The sequence below is a fragment of the Gymnodraco acuticeps genome, unplaced genomic scaffold (assembly GCF_902827175.1).
Source record: "Gymnodraco acuticeps unplaced genomic scaffold, fGymAcu1.1, whole genome shotgun sequence".
In the NCBI taxonomy this organism is placed as follows: Eukaryota; Metazoa; Chordata; class Actinopteri; order Perciformes; family Bathydraconidae; genus Gymnodraco; species Gymnodraco acuticeps.
In genome coordinates, this window is record NW_022992101.1 from 623,443 (window position 1) to 643,738 (window position 20,296).

Here is a 20,296-nt window from a genome sequence, read left to right on the forward strand (position 1 = left end):
CTCTGACGTTGCAAGTCTGTTTGCTAAGATTCAAAATGAACTGAAGCCACCCAATATTGATTACAGTTACACCTTCCAACATTTGATTTAAGCTTCTGGAGGAAAATAGTCCAAAGATAATTAATACAATTATTTTTCTTAGTAAAATACGTATTTTTCCAACTGAATCAAGGAGTGATCTGAATTTAGAAGTTTAAAAAAAAGATCGCAAAGACAGATTCTTTTGGAAAAAATATTGCAACAAAAAATTCAAAAGTTCGTACAACATAAGATGAAATGGAAAACAATCAGTGGGACTGTATGAAATATGAAATATGCTTGTCTTTGTTTGTGTTTCCTGTCTTTACTAAATAAATACAGATACATAATTACAAAAAAGGCAAACCAATATCTAATATTCTTTACAATATTAAACTAACTTGTGTGTAAAGATAAAAAAAAGCCTTAATAAAAACATGTCCACCAAATATTTACCATGTTCTCCTGTAGACCTGACAGCTGGATCTCATAACGTGCTGCAGCACAGTGCACAGTGCACAGTGCACAGTGCACTGTGCACTGTGCACTGTGCACTGTGCACTGTGCACTGTGCACTGTGCACTGTGCACTGTGCACTGTGCACTGTGCACTGTGCTGCAGCTATGTTTAGAAAATAACACACACACGTATGAGTGTGTTGGTCTATTTCTACCAACACCACTGTAATCTATTCTAGCTCACCGTTGGCCTGTTTAGACATGACACACACAGAGACTGTGTTACCAAGGCAACATGGTCACCATGACGACCAATGGGTCTGTTTTTTGAGTGGAGAGAAATAGAAAATGAGCGGAGAATCTGGTGCATGAACACAAAGATTCAGTATCAATCGCAGTGTTTCCAACACACACCCGTCGTATTGTATCCTAACAGACAGCTGTATTTGCTGACCCAGTTTATTGTATGTTCTTATCAGAGAGCACAACGTTGTCTGTGATTGATTATCCATCTCACAATCTGCCCATGCTCTACCCTTTCTGAACCTGTTCTTGTTGCTATTGCATCAAGAATCTATGAGTATTATACTGCAGAGAAAAACAAGACGTAAAGACATTCCCTGTTAATCACAGCGCCATGTTTCCCATGCACTGACTGAAGTGAATCTAAATGCATCAACCCAATAGCAAGAAGTAGAGAAACGCATAAAACATGTCTTAGCTTTTAACACTCCTGTGTTTGTTTCTCCCTCCTTACTTCGGCGCTCCCAGTCAGTTTTGACCGATCTGTTTTAACTGCTCTCACATTAACACAAAAACATAAATCATCACCATAACCTTTTAAGCTGCTAACATGTTTTACATGAATAACTGCAGTGAAAAGAATAGACACTGAAAATGTATTAAAAATTGACCATGGTTGTCGATTTGTGGGTGTGTATCTGATGGAGAAACATCATCTCATTCATTTCCTATGGTGGTCAATTTTCGACATTGACTAAACCACTCAAAAATCAATGTAAGTGGTGATCAGCATTTTTGTTATGTTCAAATGCGTACTGTGGAGGATATCATAAGGCCTTGAGGCAATCAAATGTAAAACACAATAAAGGCTTAGAGTCATGTTCTATATCCTGAAACACAGCTACGCACAGCATCTATCTTACATTGCAGCAGAAAGTCCCATGACAACAAGATGAACTGAACCAGCAACTACACAGCCAATGACTTATAAGTCAGGGAGTATCCCTGTCCAGTGGCACAAGTGACATCATGGGTGAACGGACGATGATGCAAATGTTGTGGAAGGTTGTGTCATGTCTTTTTCATCAACCACTGCAATATGTCAAATATATCGTAGTTAAACAAGCCTCTCCTGCCAGTGATGCTGAATTGGATGCAGTCACCGGACATGGTGTGAACTCATCTGTGGATCTGTTCTGAGCCCACTGACATGGTGTTGGCTGATCCACAGTATAAGTAAAGAAACCTCTTTAACTTGAAATGGGATTTATTGTGTGACTTTAATAAAGATGTATTGAAATACATGATGGATAATTAATTGACTGTAACCTCTTCCTGAGATTATTTCTATAGCTCAGGGCTATTTGTCTGAGCTCTGCTGTGATTACAAACAGTGTGACACAAGGACAACTCGTGCAACAGATAATTAGTAATATAACAACACATATGACACACATTCACATTGATATGGAGACAAAGACAGATGGCTTGTTAAACACTTGAAACACACTTCCTCTCAGGGACAACGCTTGTTGCCGTGGAGACAGTGAGGCTGAGGCATGAGAGAACAGTCTGTGACAGTTTGTGATTATTGTTCTTTCAGCACCAGCAGTCATAATGTTGCTCAGGGAGTGGAATGATGAATGTTGGACATGTGAACTGCTCTGGTACACATGTCTGGCCCTATTGGTAACAGTATCACTTTAAGTTTACCGGCAGAGCTGTGATCATTTATTAAGTTATTGTTTAACCAACCCCGCCCTGCTGAGGGTCAGCTGTGATACACTGTGAGCCATTTCCCTGATGGAGCTTACACCATGTCCACAGTTACATTTAGAACAGGTTGTTGCCCAGCTTTTTACAAACCACTATGACACCATCACACTTTATGAACATGAGGAATCAGTTCTACTTGGATTGTTCTGTTCAAATATGTATTGATGTGAGGTACCAATGTGTATACATCTGTACAGTATAACATATTTGAATACTTTGTGTATGTGGATGGATCAATATACATGTGAAGGAAGGAACAATTAATATTGCATTTATTTAAGGGCTTCATACTAGCTACACAATGTACTTAAAAGCATCTTGCCACTCAGTTAGTTTCTCAAAAAGCACAAACAATTCACAGTCAATTGACTCTCATTTGATGATATAGATCTTAATATCACAGACATCTGCTTTCATGGAGCACAGATGGGACTAAAAACAACAGTTTCATTCATGTTACAGAATTTTAATTTGACGATGTCCTACTAACAGATGTCACTGTATCTGACCCAATTGTCACCTGCTAAAATGAAAGGCCTGCTGTTGGTGGCAAGTGAGTTAATGACCACATGTAAGGGGATCCCTCTACATCTAGCAGCAGTGTGAACTGACACCACAGGTGTCTCAGTGTGTGTGTGTGTGTGTGTGTGTGTGTGTGTGTGTGTGTGTGTGTGTGTGTGTGTGTGTGTGTGTGTGTGTGTGAGACCTGTATTTGAAAGCACACAAGACGTTTTCAGAGTAACGTGACACTGATGAGGCTGCAGCCACACGAGGACGATAACGGAAACGAGCCAAAATCTTTATCAAAAACTCTTCCGTCCACAGGCAACAGGCACCAGAAACGTGTCCGTCCACACGAGACCGCTCGAAACCACTGGAGACGCTGTAGTACATATGCCAGGCCTGTAAGTGGCGCTGTACTTCTGCCACAAAATACACCAAAAGCAGCGAAGAAGACTTCTCGCGCATGCATGGTTGCCATGGTTGCCCTTCTGTTTATTCTCCGCACTGGCTTTAGCAGCAGAGGTGGGGTTTCGCCGGTCAACATGTCCGTTAAAGTTTAAATCTTCCGGCCAAAATTAGAAAAGTGCCGGTCAAAGGTCTTCTTTGTTATTTATTGAGCTTTAAAACTAATGAATAACGACCCTATAATAATATAAGAATAATAGACGGAGGACGGAGCCTCTCTTTTCCTCCCCCTCTCCTGACAGCCAGGGCCGCCTTAATGCACGGGTTGACCTTTGCCACAGCATTCCACTATAGTTATTCGAATCTTTATTCTTCCCCTTATTATTATTTCAGCCAATACTTTGGCTCTCCATAACTTCAGCTTACTTTCAGCTACAGAAACTATTCAAATATTAAACTATTCAGCCTTTTCAGGAATCGATGGGAAACCTTCAACTTTTTAAAAATATTTTATACTTTTTGAAATATTCAGCTTTTTAAACTCTTTTTTTAACATGGAAGTCAATGGGAGGAGCCTTCAAATCCTCTTTTCCTACACCTTGCGCCAAATGCTACTCCTTCCACCTAGCTTCAAATAGACTCCCATGTTAAATTTGACTGGATCTTTCTTCAGAACAGAGAGAAGTACACTTTAGACACTGCTCCCATCTCCACATTTTACACATAAAACCAAAAAAACAAACATATATCAGTTCATCGGGGTTCCCTGATGCTCACGGTCTGCTCATTTTTTATAGGACCCATAGTTTTTGAACAGGTGGCAAAATTGTCAGATATACTCCTCAATGCATTCTTATGGGACTCAGTGCTGCAGTTGGTAAATCGTCATAAGTCGTCACCATGGTAACCTCTGATCTCTGGGTTTACACACACAGGTGTTTGTAAACATTCATTCACTACTACTTGCATTTCATATCTTTATTTAACTCCTTCAGCCTAATTTCAGCTGCAGGAACCATTCAAATATCAAACTATTCAGCCTTTTCAACACATGATGGGAAACTTTCACATTTTTCAAAATATGTTATACTTTTTAAAATATTCAGCTTTTTAAAGTCTTTTTTTAACATGGAAGTCATTGCAATGCATTTGAGCTGTAACAATTAACACACACACACACACACACACACACACACACACACACACATACACACACACACACACACACACACACTCTCTCTCTCTCTCTCTCACACACACACAGACAGACACACACTCTCTCTCTCTCTCTCACACACAGACACACACACACACACACACACACACACACACACACACACACACACACACACACACACACAAACACACACACACACACACACACACACACATACTCTCTCGCACAGAGACACACCGATGATGATGAATGATCAAGAGAAGAGAGATAGGGCGATCAAGAGAAGAGAGAGAGGGAGATCAAGAGAAGAGAGAGAGGGTGATAGAAGAGTGAGAGGGTGATCAAGAGAAGAGTGAGAGGGTGACCAAGGGAAGAGAGAGAGGGCGAGCAAGAGAAGAGAGAGAGAAGAGAGAAGAGAGAGAGTAATGTAACCTCCTAATGTAATGTATAACTCCTATGAAAATGTTCAAAAAGTGCTCAAACTTCACGTGTGCTAACAGTCCAGCCGTGAAGACATATACGGGACAGTTTTGAGATTTCTTCAAATGCCGTTGCCATGGCAACTAGGGCTGTACCCGAATATCCGAATATTCGTTCCTTGGAGTACTATTCGGGTTTCTATTTCGTTATTCAGATATTCGTTTTGTTTGTTTTTCAAATAGAATTTATTGAAATCTCCAATATCAACGTAAGCGCTTGTGCCTCTTCGGGGGGTGCTAACACTTAAGGCCCTGTCACACTGTCCCGAAATTGACACCCGATGGACACACGATAAAGGAAATGTTCAAATTCGGCTGTGATCGTAGCAACATCGGGCCATTCGTTAGGGCATCTTAAGCCATCGTATGACCGCCGGTGGAGTTTCTCAGGCTCCGGCAGCAACTTCGTGAGCGGCAACTTCGTAAGGCATCGTGAGGGCATCTTGTAAAATCGTGTCATCTTCGTGTTATCATCGGTGCATTCACCCTCACTCTGATCGGGGCGAATGCCCGATGGCACCGATGATAACACGATGCCCTCACGATGGCCTTACGAAGGGCACAATTGACACACGAATTCAACACGAAAATGAACCTTCGCAAGGTCCTTCGGCAATTTTTTGGCATGCCAAAGATTTTGCCACCGCTCACGAAGTTGCTGCCGGAGCCTGAGAAACTCCACCGGCGGTCATACGAAGGCTTAAGATGCCCTCACGAATGGCCCGATGTTGCTAGGATCACAGCCGAATTTGAACATTTCCTTTATCGTGTGTCCATCGGGTTGTTTTATTGCACAACAAAATCATGTAAATATATTATGTAAATAACCCAATTTGTGTTCTGTGAAACTAAAAAGGATATCATATATTATTTTGAAGGACAGTTGACAGGAAGTTGTTGTTGTTATGGAAACAACATTAAGGAGAAAACGTAATATTTTCTACATATAACGACCGATAAAGTAAAGAACAAAGTCTGAAGATATCAGTACAGTATCATAGTACTGTAACATAATTGTTTTTGGTACTTTCGTTGCAGTTGTATGTCTTAAATGTAATGTAAATGTTGCCTTCGTGTGTGGTTCGGGGCCATCTTCGTGCGAAATTCACAATTCCATATTCGTGTGTCCATCGGGTGTCAATTTCGGGACAGTGTGACAGGGACTTTAACCATAAACGTTATAGTTTACTTTCTCGGTCTTTATATGTAGATATTACTTTTCTCCGTTAATCTCTGTCACATTGTTTCCAAAGCAACAACAACAACTTCCTGTCAACAGCGCTAACTCTCCTTAAAATAAAAGCATGTCCATAAATAGGAAGCCAAGCCAAATTACACTTAAGACATATACAACTGCAACAAAAGTAACAAACACAATGCGATATCCTTTTCAATTTCAAAGAACACAAATTGGGTTACATTGACAAATAACTATAACACAACAATACTGTAGAATAATAAAATGAATGCCGTGAATACACCGAAATACACGTGTTGAAGCGGTTCGCTGCTGATTACTACGCCCCCCCCCAACCACCCCGCGCGGGCCGAATATTCGCTGCTGATTACTACCGAATATCCGGAGCCCGAAAAATGGAATTCGGGACAGCCCTAATGGCAACACAATGCTCACCATGAAACACGGTTTTCTCATAACTTCAGTGAAAATGCTCGAAATGGCCCAAAACTTCACAGGTTTGGTAAAAATGCAGCCATCAAGACATCTAAGCGTATTATGGGGTGTCATCAAATGCCGTTGCCATGGCGACAGATAATTCACCATCAAGTTAGTTAAAAAGTTTGCAGTTCAAATATTCTACTGCTTTCCCAAGCCTTTTTACTTTCTTTTCTCATCTTAATACATAATATTAATATTCATTCACTACTACCTATTTTCAGCTGCAGAAACCATTCAACTATTACATTATTCAGCTATTTCAGGACATCAAGGCTATACATGTTGTTGTTTATACCTTTTTTTAAAATATTTTCTTTTAAATATTAAGCTTTTTCTGCATTTTTTTAGCTAAAAGCAGCTACAATTCAGCTAATAACATATTGAGCTTTTTCTGCATTTTCAGCTAAATTCAGCCACAAATGTTCACAGTTTACAGCATTCACACGCATTTTCTGCAGGAAATGCATTTTCTAGTTGCTTGTTAATTTATAAGCAAATAGTGAACGTTGGCTAACTTATAATGTAAATAGTTTACATTTTGTTAGTGGGGGGGGCTGGCCTTGACTTCAATGTTATTTGTTAACCTGTATAAATATTGTATATTCAATAGAGATACTCTAGGCCAGGGGTATTCAACTAAAATTCAACGAGGTCCAGTTAGAGAAAATCTCCCCATGCAAATGTCCGGAACATCAAAATGTCTAACTTGCTTTATGAATTAGTGTGATATATATTGAAATAGCCTGTAAGGCAAGGCAAGGCAAGTTTATTTATATAGCACTTTTCAACACAAGGCAATTCAAAGTGCTTTACAAAAAATGAAAGACATTAAGAAAATGGCATTTAAAATCAGTCATTAAAAAGAAAAGCTAATAAAATAAACATTAAAAGAAAAAATACATGGATAAAAGTTACAGTGCAGTCTAAGATATGAATAGTTCAATTAAACATTAATGGAAAAATAACATGGATTAAAATTACAGTGCAGTCTAAGATATGAATAGTTCAATTAAAAGCAGCGACAAAAAGAAAAGTCTTCAGCCTGGATTTAAAAGTAGTCAGAGTTGCAGCGGACCTGCAGGTTTCTGGGAGTTTGTTCCAGATATTTGGAGCATAATAACTGAACGCTGCTTTACCATGTTTAGTTCTGACTCTGGGGACAGAAAGCTGACCAGTCCCTGAAGACCTGAGAGATCTGGATGGTTCATAATTTAGCAGGAGGTCAGAAATGTATTTTGGGCCTAAACCATTCAGTGCTTTAGCAGCAGTATTTTTGAAATATATTCTTTGACACACAGGAAGCCAGTGTAAAGACTTCAGAACAGGAGTGATGTGATCCACTTTCTTAGTTTTAGTGAGGACTCGAGCAGCGGCGTTCTGAATCAGCTGCAGCTTCCTAATATATTTTTTAGTGAGACCTGTGAAGACACCATTGCAGTAGTCCAGTCTACTGAAGATAAAAGCATGGACAAGTTTTTCCAAATCCTGCTGTGACATTAGTCTTTTAATCCTAGATATATTCTTTAGGTGATAGTAGGCTGATTTAGTAACTGTTTTAATGTGACTGTTGAAACTCAGTTCAGAGTCCACGACTACACCTAGATTTCTGGCTTTATCTGTTGTTTTGAACATTGCAGACTGAAGCTCAGCGCTAACTTTTATACGTTCTGCCTTTGCTCCAAAAACCATTACCTCAGTTTTATCTTTGTTTAATTGGAGAAAGTTCTGACACATCCAGTCATTGATTTGTTCAATGCACTTACTCAGTGTTTGAATTGGAGCATAGTCTCCTGGTGAAATTGTTACGTAAATTTGTGTGTCATCTGCATAGCTATGGTAACTTATTTTGTTGTTTTTCATTATCTGAGCCAGTGGTAGCATGTAGATGTTAAAGAGAAGAGGCCCCAAGATGGAGCCTTGAGGAACCCCACATGTCATATTTGTCAACTGTCAGATGTGTATTTACCTATAGAAACAAAGTTGTTTCTGTCCTTTAAGTAGGATTCAAACCAATTTAGAACTGTTTCCGAAAGTCCCACCCAGTTCTCCAGTCGGTCTAGTAATATGTTGTGGTCAACAGTGTCAAACGCAGCACTGAGATCTAATAATACTAACACTGAAGTTCTGCCATTGTCTGTATTTAAGTGGATGTCATTAAAGACCTTTACAAGAGCAGTCTCAGTGCTGTGGTTTGGACGAAAGCCTGACTGGAACACATCCAAACAGCTATTTAAATGCAAGAAATTACTCAACTGTTGAAAAACAACTTTTTCAATGATTTTACCTAGAAATGGGAGGTTTGATATGGGCCTGTAATTGTTCATTACTGAAGCATCTAGATTATTCTTTTTTAAGAGCGGTTTAATGACTGCAGTTTTCAGCCTTTCTCCATGGAGATATTTTCTTGCCAGACACTTCCTTTACCTTAGTTGGAGCAATGGCATCTATAACATTTTTAATTTTTGAATTAAAATGATCTACTAGCTCATTTACTGAGATGTTAGCAGGGGCAAGTGTGGAAGAAAAATTCTGAGTAAACATTTCCCTAGTATTTTCAGTTAAATATCGCTTTGTGGTTACCTCTTTTTGAACATTTTTGTGAACAGAAATAGAGCTCTCAAAGAAAACACAGGAATGGTCAGAGAGTGCAACATCAGTCACGACAACCTTAGAGATATTCAGACCCTTTGAGATAATTAAGTCCAGAGTGTGCCCCTTATTGTGCGTGGGCTCCGTCACATGCTGAGTCAGTCCATAGCTATCAAGAGCACAAAACAGTTATTTTGCCCCTCTGTCCTGGGGGTTGTCAACATGGATGTTAAAATCACCAACAATGACTAGACGGTCAAAGTCAATACACACTATAGACAGCAGTTCAGTAAAGTCATCAAAAAAGCTTGCACAGTATTTGGGTGGTCTATAGATATTTAGGAACAGAGCTCGAGAGGAGCATTTCAGCTGAAGGGCCACATATTCAAAAGAATCAAAGTTTCCATACGATGTTTTCCTGCATTGAAGGGAATCATTGAACAGAATAGCAACTCCACCCCCTTTCTTATGCATTCTTTCCTGACTCATAAAACTAAAGTTGGGAGGGGTTGATTCGATAAGAACAGCTGCACTGTTATTTTGTTCAATCCAAGTTTCTGTTAAAAACATAAAATCGAGATTGTGCTCAGTGATAAAATCATTGATTAAAAATGTTTTTCCTGCCAAAGACCTGACATTTAATAAAGCTAGTTTAAGTTTGTTAAACACACTATCAGTCATGTTTTTTGTAACAAGCTGTGGCTGACATGGAATCACTGCTAAATTAGATAAACTCACACAAACGTTTGAGCGCTTCCTGTTTCTAAGATGATTCACCGCTCTTAATCTATTACCTATCAACACAGATATCGGCAAAGCTATAGGCAGGCAGGGCCCCAGCATGTCCTGGAAAGAGTTGAGAGTGCCATACGCCCTTGAGCCTGGACCCAGCAAATATCAGTTTGCAGCGTTTAGTACACACACATCCTTATCAGGCTTCGGAGACTGCAGATGCCCTCTCGAAGGGAGGGGAGGCGGCCGACGCAGGCACGGTGATGGAGACGTGGGAGATGGTGCGGGGGTAGAGGACATGCTGCCAGGGGGGGGGAGGTGGTTGACGTAGGCACGGTGATGAAGACGGGGGAGATGGTGCGCGTCTCTGCGGTGATTTTGGTGGGCGTCGTTGAGGAGCGGGCGTAAAGGACATGGTCCCAGCCCTGCGTATCGCCTTAGTTTGGTCTTTGAACTCCAGGAAGGAATCGGTGCCAACCCTCTGTATCTCCTTCATGTGTTCAACGAACTCCAGGAGGGTGGGCGAGGGTGAAAGGGTGAACGGAGTATCCTCAAAGGCGTTGTCAGGGGGGGGGTGAGGGGGGTGAAGGGCAGTGGAGACTCCTCCATGTGTCTCCCATAATCAGAACATTCCTCAGGCGGGTGCAGTGATAATTCTTCAGGGTTTTCTGCGCGATGTGTTGTGTCTTTCTCCTGTTTTGATTCCTCTTGCTGCTTGTCCTTGGCAGAGGGAACAGATTGATAATGCAAGCAGTTGAATATGTTAGAGATAAACAATTTCACTCCTGACTTGTTCAGGCAAACTCCATTTGCGTGGAAAAGATGTCTGCGATCCCAGAAAAAGTTAAAATTGTCAATAAAATGAACAGAATGGTCAGTACAGACAGTTGAAAGCCAGGTATTCAGTGCAAACAATCTGCTGAATCTCTCCACTCCTCTTCTGACTGGCGGTAGAGGGCCACTGATGAACACCTCTGCATTTAAAGAGCTGGCAGTTTCCAACAAACATTTAAAGTCTTCTTTCAGCACTTCTGACTGTTGTTTCACAACATCATTTGTTCCAATGTGCAGTACCACATTCTTCACAGTCGGATGTTCAGCCCCAATATGCAGGATCTTCTCAGCCAAGTCAGAGACCACATCCTTGGGAAAACAGAGTACTTTGGTGTTGTTCTTATTACACAGACCTTTTACATCTCTTACAGCAGAGTCACCCACAATCAGAGTTTCAGGCCCAGTCGTTAGCTTTCCCTCTAGCCTTTTACTTTTGGAGTAGCTATTGGTCCTTACCCTGCTGTGTGAAGAGGACAGGTTATCCAGGTCATCAGAAAGAGATCTCCGGCTCTCGGTCAGCAGAGCGTATCTGTTCTGGATTGGCACACTTGGTGGTTTAGGAGGATTGTTTGTAATTCTCCCTTTAGCAGCTGTCCACTGCTGTTTCCTAGTATGAATAGGGGTTGAAGAGGCGCTCTTCCTGGGTGATAACAATGCAGGCCAGCCGGTCGCATCACAGATTTCAGAGCGCTGGGCTCTGCATGTTATCCGTCCTCCCAAATCCCATGGAAATGATTTACTCTTAGGCCTTGCACCCAGAGAGTTCCAGGGAGGACTACCACTTGTAGATTTATTACCCGGTACACAGCCCTCCTGTTCCTTGGAATCCTTGTAGCTGCTAACTAGCTGTGAGTTAGCATACCCTTCTCCATTATTTTGCAACACTGGTAAAGTGGTGTCATTCCCATGACATAGTCCATTCACTTCCACGTTAACTTCCAACCATTGCATTTTCATTTCCAACACAGCTATCTTCTGTATAAGTTTGTGAAAGTCATCTGTAGAGAACGGAGGCATTTTGCTACCAACTAGCTTAAGCTAAATAGCATGCAGTAGCCTACCAGGCTTTAGCTGTTGCTAGGCCACGCTACTGTAAGACTGAGGTCGTCAATATGGCTGAAACCCTCCGTCTATTTACGAAGATGAACTGTCCCAGTGATAAGTTAATGTCCAGGAGCCGCTGCTCGAAGTTTTCAGAGAATAAGAATAGGAAAATCAGCATAAAAAGTAAGCAGAGGCAGGAGCAAGCAGAAAAGCGTCTGCACTGTAAGAAAGAAAGACACAAAGCTGTAGCTTTATCAATGTCTGTATGTAATCAACAACTGACTGCCAATCAAATAAAGAAAGTACAATTCAAAAATAACAATATTTATTGTCAATTAACATTAAACTATACAGATATACAGTAAATACTGTGGATATGTGTAATGTTCCTCTCTGGCTGCATTTAAAAATAAAATAGAGGAAATAAATCAAATAGCTTTTGAAAATGTGTGCATCTTAAAAGTGCTTGATTTTAGATAAATAAAATAAAGTGTAGCAGCAGCTTGAGTTTCCTTTTTTCTTTGTTAACCGTTTCACATCATGACTTAACAGTTTCAGACGATTATAGAACAATATCAGTCTTTACACATCATAACAATTGAACAGTTTTAAAGTTTCTCTTTCTTTCCCTCTTATATTGCAGTCCATCACTCACTTTGTTTGATTCAGTGTGAGAATTGAGCTTGTCCTGCCAGGAGCTTGTAAATCAGGGCTGAAATGGTGTCAGGGCCATTCTCATACACACATGCAGGTGCTCATTGGTTATCCTCGGTTAGCCTGCGCTGGAACCATATTTAGTTTTATTTTGATCCTGGTGGACTGATCATATCGGGCTCTGAGACTGCTTATTTGTTGTGACCTCAGTTCTGACTTGAGAGGGAATGTTTGGTCAAACACTTTATGTTTTGTCTCATAGTGGCGTTTTGGCACTTTTAATGAGCGCCACGGTCTCTGAACAAATGAGACACACTGGCTCTGTGCTCCCAGTGGGCAGGATGAACATGAATGAGTCCACTCAGGGTTAAAAGCTCTGTTCTCACTGTCCACTTTCCTCTTCTTGGAGAGCGCCATGTGTAATTATTTGTCTCTCCCTGCCTGCCGCTAACACGCCCGTTCACTCTCCTCTCCGCTTCTCTCCCTGTATCACTAATTATCCTCTTCACTCACTTTCCTCTCTGCTCTCTCGTCTCTTCTTCTGTGTTTCTCTCCCTGTATCGCTCACTCGTCTCTTTCGCCCCCTGTCGGCGGCTGTTAAAATAGAATCGCCCCGTCAAAATTGAAATCCCCTATTAAAGGGGACATATCATGCTATATTTGAACAATATATTGTAGGGCCATACCTATATAAAGTATATAAATATAGTTTTTTTTTCAAAATACCAAACAGATCCTGCATTTTAGCCATGCCTCATTTCGCTCTATTTGCTCTTTCCAGCCCTGTTTTTGCAGGGGGCTGATTCTGTGAGCTGCAGCTGACCACGCCCCCCTGCAGGAGAGGGGAGCGTGCTTTGAGATCAGATGCTAGGCTGCAGCGGAGAGAAGAGGGTGAGAAAAAGAGATCTTCGTCCTCCGTGTTTTATTCTTATATATGATTATATAGAGTCATTATTCATTTGTTTTAAAGCTCAATGAATAACAAAGAAGACATTTGACCGGCACTTTTCTAATTTAAACTTTAATGGACATGTTGACCGGCGGAAAAAAATTGAAGAGGCGGAGAGGTGGGTGTTTGTCATCTGCTAGTGGACTACCAGAGAGAAACATTTTTTTAACTTTTGTTATGTACATACTGTTGTGTTTTGTTTATTTTTTACTGTCTATACAGAAATATATATTTGCTGTTAATGTTTATGTTTATTTTATGTGTAATTCATGTGCAATGCTTGTCTAAAGAAAATAAACGGTTCCACCACTCTTACAAACCTTTGGAACAACTAAGAATACCAAAAAATGAATTTGCAAACTTTGAGCAAGCTGTGCAACAGACTGACTGGGAAAGTATGCTAACTGGGAGCAGTGTAGAAACAGACAGCCAAATGTTTGCAACCAAGCTACATGATTTAGTGCAGATGTTCTCCAGAAAAATGAAAAGTGGAAAAAACAAAAACAATGCACTTCCTTGGTTCAATACGGATATATTGAACTTGATGAAGGAAAGAGACTTTGCACTGAAAAGAGCACTGAAAACTAAATTAACTACTGACAGGCATAGGTTTACTTCATTACGTAACAAAGTAACTCAAACAATCAGAAAGGCCAAAGCCAACTTCTTCATAACAATAATTAATGAGGCAAAAGGTTTGCATTCAACCCATATCGGAATTAAAAACCAAAGCAATTATTAATTCTCTTAAAACTTCGACAGCTAAGGACACATACGCTATGGATTCTACAATGCTTAAATCACTGCAAGATTACTTAGTCTGCCCTCTTACCCAAATCATCAATTCATCTGTATTACATGGGACATTCCCAAGTGCATGGAAGACTGCAATTGTAACCCCCATTTTCAAGTCAGGTGACCCTCTGAACATCAACAACTACCGCCCAATTAGCATCTTACCTGTAGTATCCAAGGTGGCTGAGAAGTGGGTGTCAGAACAGCTTGTCTCCTTCTTAAACAACAGTCCATTTCAACTTCATCCCATGCAGTTTGGCTTCAGGGCAAATTATTCAACCGAAAAAAAGCCAACTGCTTTTTTATAGAAAAGGTCAAAGCAATGGTTGACAAAAGAGGTGTTGTTGGTGCAGTATTTCTGGATCTACGCAAAGCCTTTGATACAGTCAACCATAAGGTCCTTCTGTCCAAATTGTCGGCTTTTAACTGCTCTCCATTCACACTCAGTTGGATTGAATCATACCTTACTGGTAGGCGTCAGCATGTTATCGTCAATAATCAACTCTCTCCAACTCTAGACTTAAGCACCGGAGTACCACAAGGTTCAATACTTGGTCCACTTCTTTTTACCCTATATATTAATGACCTGCCATCTGTCTGTCCTGATGTGGAAACACAGCTATATGCCGATGACACTGTGATATATGTGCATGCCAACACAAAGCAAAAGGCTGCTGATAAACTGACCTCAGCTTTAGTGCTGATCACTAACATTGTGCCTCAGGTTAAGTACCTTGGAATCATTATTGACTCTAATTTAACATTCAAAACACAAGTCAAAAAAGTGACCCAAAGAGTCAAGTTTAGCCTAGCAAATTTTAAATACATAAGAAACACAATGACATTGAATTCTGCCGAATGATACATGAATGCCATGATCATGTCACATCTTACATACTGTCTCACAAGCTGGGGGCAAACTAACAGGTCCACACTGAAGCCACTAGCAACCCTGTACAAACAAACCCTCAAAGTACTGGACCAGAAACCTAACCGCTCCCATCACTGTACCATCCTCAACAAGCATAACATCCTGAGTTGGGAAGATTTAATAAAGTATAGGAACATCGTTCTGGTTTACAAAATCCTGCACAATACAGCCCCTCCACCTCTTAGCTCATTGGTTACTCAACGTAACAACACCAGACGGACCACTAGAAGCTCCACACGTGGCGACCTATCAGTCCCATTCAGGAAGAGTACTTTTGGTCAGTCATCATTCTCGGTCATAGCAATACAAAACTGGAACTCTCTACCCACTCAAATCAAAGACATACATACACACACACACACACACACATACCACCTTCACAGCTCACTTAAAAACATGGTTCACTGAGAACTACACCCGCACACACTAGTCTGTGTTGAGTATGGCGTGAGTGTTACATGTTGTGTTACATGTTCTGTTACATGTTGCCCCTCGTTTCTGCTATGTGATTGTGATGTGCTATATGTGACATGTACTGTATATAGTAACGTGTGTTGTTGATTGTTCTCTTTTATCCTCACACCGGTATCTACTTGTCTTTCCTCCTTTTTATTTTATATATTTTCTTATAACTAATGCTGTTGATATATTGTAATTTTAAGGGTGTCTATTACCATCTGGCCGGGGACAACAGCTGGAAATTAGCCATGTCGGCTAAAGCTGCACCATTTACTGTTTTTGTGACAGTTCATCGATGGGGACCGTCCACGACACTATCAATAAATAAACTAAACTAAACTAAATGCTGCTGTGACAAAGGCATTTCCCAAACTGGGTATATCTTAATTATTTCTTCACACAATGAATAGTATCTTCCTTTTCTTTTATTGAATTGTATAATTATTACCTGTTATTCATACAAAGGCATACTTATATTTGAAATGGAATTGGGAGAGAAACTTTGAGAGACAGGGAGCGACACGTTTAACCTTTGACCCTACATGTGTCGAGCGTTTGTATCACATGGACAGTTCTAAATACTCCCTAGACTCGGCGTGATTTGACCATTTGAACCATTTGTGGTGGGGGTCGGCAACACATTTGATCACATATATATTTTGTAGCGTAAACACGAGCGTTGTGCTGATGTGTCCCAGAGAAGGGCAGAACAGAACATGAGTCATCAAAGCGACATATACAACATAGGCTCCCCTTTTTTACCTAGTTTTCTCATCTGGAGTTGACAGAAAACTGGTCAGTGCTCCCTCAGTGTCTACAGCACTGTGTGAGAGGGAACGTTCCAGCACAATACCCTGGAAAATCCACGCTCTGTTACTGGGCTCAGAGTGTGTAGTTTGGACAAACTGAGTCAGCACTAACTGTTCTATTCCTAACCTCCTGTCCTCAACACCCACCAGAACTTTATACACACACACACACACACACACACACACACACGCACACACACACACACACACACACACACACACACACACACACACACACACACACACACACACACACACACACACACACACACACACACACAGCAGGCTGGCCCCCGAAACAGTGACTTCATTGTACAGTTTATGCCAAACAGATTGTAGCCCCCTCCCTCCCTCCTCTTCCTCCCTCCGGTCTTCCTGCCCAACTGGAAAAACAGAGAGGGGAGTGGCCACTGCTCTGACTGAGTGTGTGTGAGAGTTTGTGTGAGAGTGTGTGGAGCTGTTTTTACTGCTCAGTCAGATTCAAAGGTCTCCCAAAGAAAAGGCAGCTCTGTGCGGGCAAAGCACTTCAAGAATGGAGGAAAGATTCAGGCTCCCACTTTCCCACTCTCCTTCACTTCAGATGGCTCCAGTTACTGCTGCTGTGGGGTACTGGGAGTGTGACTGTGTGTGTGTTCAGGTTGTCGGTGTTGGAGGAGTACTCAAATCCTTAGTTTAAGTAAAAGTACAAATACTATGGTCTTAAATACTCCACTACAAGTAAAAGTTGTGATTTCAAAATTCTACTTGAGTAAAAGTACAAAAGTATGAGCATCAAAATGTGCTTGAAGTGTAAAAAGTAAAATTCTGCAAAATGACCCGTTTCAGAATAATATAAAGTACTGAGAAGAGTAAACAACTACATGTATTTCAAGCAGGCACGTACACACATAGACATCAAAGTGGGCTTGAGCCCCTGCCCTTTTTCTTCCTCCAGAGAAAGTGCCTTTTTTCCCCCTTTTTTTCTTTTTAATAAATGAGTATATATCTACTGCTGTTTGCGCACAGTTTCCCTTTCCAAAAATATATTGATTGAATACAAAATAAAAACATCAGGTCGGGAGATTAGACTGTGAAATTCCTATGCTCTCTCTACCCTCCCTCCCCCCTCCTGCACAGCGGCAGTCCCTTCAGACCGACAGGTAGCAGCACCTCCCACTTTACTGTCCCATGTTATGCCGGCTTTTCTTGGCTTATTTTGAAGGTGAGTGGTGATGAACAAATTACTAAACTGCCAGTGCCTCGAGTTTACAGCTAATTAGCTAAAAGACAATAATAATTATAGTTAACTAAGGCTACTAGCTAATGGATAAGTTAGCTCAAGGTTTAGCTAAGGCAATTTATCATAGGCATACAGGCTAATGTACTGTATCGTGATCGTTTTCTGCGTTTCCATGTCGGCCTTGTGTGGCCGAACCGTCTATATGATAGAGAACTGTAGCGGATACGACCGTTACGTTGTCGTGTGGCTGCAGCCTTACGTTGAAAGAGATCCGTTTAGTGTAAGGGACATCAATTAACTACAAGACTTTCCTAATTAGTAGGTCAACTATTTATAGTAACGCGTTACCAATCAGAATTTGCATTGGTGAATACGGTGCATACATACACAGTTAAAGAAGATACATTCTAAGAAGAATGACATAACAAATATAAATATAACATTTATAATATATCATTTTTAAATATAATATAACAATTATAAAAAACTATTTAAAAACAAACTTTTATAACATTAAAATATAGAGCAGTGATGATGTGACATAATACTCCTAAAAATAAAATAGAACAAAATAAAACATTAGTAGTATTGGTATTAATAGGGGAAAGCGGTGCAGATATTGAAAGAGATAGCTTTGTGTAGAAAGGATTAGAGATATGTCTTTATGTTAGCATGCTGGAGTCAATCCAGTTCCGTCCAGGCCCATGCCAGCCTCGAGAGAAAACTGTGTGTGTGTGTGTGTGTGTGTGTGTGTGTGTGTGTGTGTGTGTGTGTGTGTGTGTGTGTGTGTGTGTGTGTGTGTGTGTGTGTGTGTGTGTGTGTGTGTGTGTGTGTGTGTGAAACACGCTGTGCTGACTGCACTGCTTTCTGGTCCACATTATGACTTGTTAATGAGCGCTCATACTGTAAGCACTGTATACCATTCGTCGACAAGGCTCCAAAGATGAACATATAGAATAAGTTACTCCGAAATCAAAGCTTGCGGTAAGTAGCTGGCACAATAGGAAAACAGGAGAGTTTACAATAAACACTGATAGTGAGTTTGAACTCCAAAAATGTCTGAAATATCATGCAGGGACTTTTAACTGGTATACAGGAACAGGTCATTGGACCTTGACATTTATCTAGTGCTTTTCGAGTCTTCCCACCACTCAAAGCTTGATATGCAGGTTATATGCAAGTTCCTCTAGATGTAGCCTTTTGCCTTGCCTTAATGTCAAAGGTCAATCTCAAATCACTCCAACAAATACAAATGAAAGCAAGCAATGAGCCTGAAGTGCATCTCCACCTGGATGCTGTTTGTTACTCTCCACGCAATATACAATCACTAACAGGTTTATTTGATAAATAATGAATCACACATCTTAAACGTATTCAGCTAAGCTCATTGCAACTAAAAAGAGCATCCATACCATCAAGCTCCCAGACTATTGTATGCTCTGCTGCCGTCAGAACACAGTGGTTCATCACACCTGTTTAGTGGGAACATTTGAGGGAGCTGACAGTGCAGACGCTACTGCGCACAGAAACTACAGCACAGATTACAAGTCAGCGGAGGACACAGCGGCAGTGAAGCTGACTTCTGATTGGCTGCAAACTTAAGACAAAACAGAAATAGAGTTTGTGTCTTGTGTTAAGCACAGCCTGAAGACTGATGGAGACAGAACAGTCTCCGTCTGCCTGACACTGAGTGGAACAGTGTTCCAGCCAGCACAATACTACAAGCTGTGTTCAGCAGACCACACACACACGACACACACATCAAATATGCAGCCGCATAACACCAGAATATGTACAGCTCTGTGATTTACTGCCAATTGTGCAGCTACAGTATCTGTGATGTGTTTATGTATCAGGGAGTGTTAATGTGTGTGTAGTTTATGAGTAAGTCATGTGTACAATCTGTCAGAGGACAGACTGTGGCTGCACATGATGTTTTTACATTCACATTAAGGGCTGGCAGTGTCACCTCCATATGGAACACAGCGCCCCCCCACCCTGCTCCCCATGACTGCAGTCTCCAGCCTCAAACTAATTGTGAATGACTAATTCTTCATTAGCTAATTCAATCCAGTTACAGTGTGTATATCTACCACAGGACAGTATATGTATAGTTCTTTTTCAGCCAACAGAAACTAAGGCTACACATGAATCCAAATGTAATCAAAATTGCAACATGTACTAGTGCGATAATCAAACGCAGGAACCACACTATTTATTTAAAGGCTAAATATGTGTTAAATTACATTTTTGATTAAGTTATAAAATCATGATGAACATGAACATTGTAATCTATTTTTCAATGATTGTAGGAATTATGGCAACAACAAAAAAAATCCCACAAATATTGTAAATCATATCAGAAGTGCATCAGTCAAATGAATCGCAATTATGTGTTAACTGCTCTTACATTGAAACCACTTCAATAATTCAGCACTAGGGATGGGTATCGTTTGAAATTTATCGATTCCGATTTCGATTCCGGTTCTGCTTATCGATTCCGGTTCTTATCGATTCCCCGTTTCGATTCCAAAATTGTAAAA

At 40.7% G+C, this 20,296-nt stretch overlaps 1 protein-coding gene across 1 annotated transcript in view; it reads right to left on the reverse strand.

The window, feature by feature from the left end:
- LOC117537672 (probable JmjC domain-containing histone demethylation protein 2C) overlaps positions 1-20,296 on the reverse strand; it is a 129,281-nt gene that overhangs the window by 52,405 nt on the left and 56,580 nt on the right.